We start from the raw sequence: 912 nt of genomic DNA, 5'->3' as shown, positions 1-912 counted from the left end.
CCTGTTGAGCTGGAGCTGGTTCATTCATTATATCTCATTCATTTCATTTTAGGCGTTTTTACAGTGTTTCGCATTTTAACCAATCACACACACTTTGCCATAATAATCAGAAGCGTGGATGAAGAGGTGGGCCGAGAATGGTCTCGCCCCACAACCTCGACACCTCAGTGTGGAGGTCGGGGTAAAAAGGCAGGCTCGCTCCCCGGGGGGGAAGTAACCACAGCGTGGGCTTCCGATCCCAGAGAGCGGGTGGTGGATCTGGTGGGTGAGGAAGAAAATAGGGATTGACCCATCTCCATTCCCTCCACCAGAACCCCACGAGTGCAGCTGCCGCTCCGCCGGAAGCAGGACCAGCACCGCGGGGAACGCTGGCGAAGGCTCCCTCCTCGAAGAGAGACTTGCGGGAGCGAAGCAGAGGAAGCAGGGGAAGGCTCCCTCGAGAGCCGACTCTGTGTGCTCCGCTCCCAAGCAGACCATGCACAGACTATGTATACCCAATGTATCGCGGCAGGGAGGAACACACAGCCTATAAAGCTGCCTGCTCTCGCCCAAATGCTTCATTTTTGAAGAAGCCTTAGACATACTGGAGCTTGTTTATAGTTTTTTTGACAAACAACAGTAAATAGGACTGACAACAGTATGGAACTGAAACAACACAGAGCACTTGCTGAATGACAGAAAGCTGACGTCGGTTTCACCGCACGTGCTTTTATAGCTTCCTGGTCTCTACTTCACCTGCCTGTGATGTCTCACCCTTAAAATTGGACTGATTACACACGTGATTTAGAGCGTGGTCACACTGAAGGCGTTTCCATAGTGTTTTCGATGCAGCTCGAGTTCCTGAAAGGGAATTGTTGGTGTTATTTACTTTTACTGGCACAAGTAGGTCTGGGAATCCCATCAAGTGACTAC

The sequence above is a fragment of the Sinocyclocheilus grahami genome, unplaced genomic scaffold, assembly GCF_001515645.1.
Source record: "Sinocyclocheilus grahami isolate Dianchi unplaced genomic scaffold, SAMN03320097.WGS_v1.1 scaffold1409.1, whole genome shotgun sequence".
NCBI classification, from domain to species: Eukaryota; Metazoa; Chordata; class Actinopteri; order Cypriniformes; family Cyprinidae; genus Sinocyclocheilus; species Sinocyclocheilus grahami.
This window is presented reverse-complemented; position numbering follows the sequence as displayed.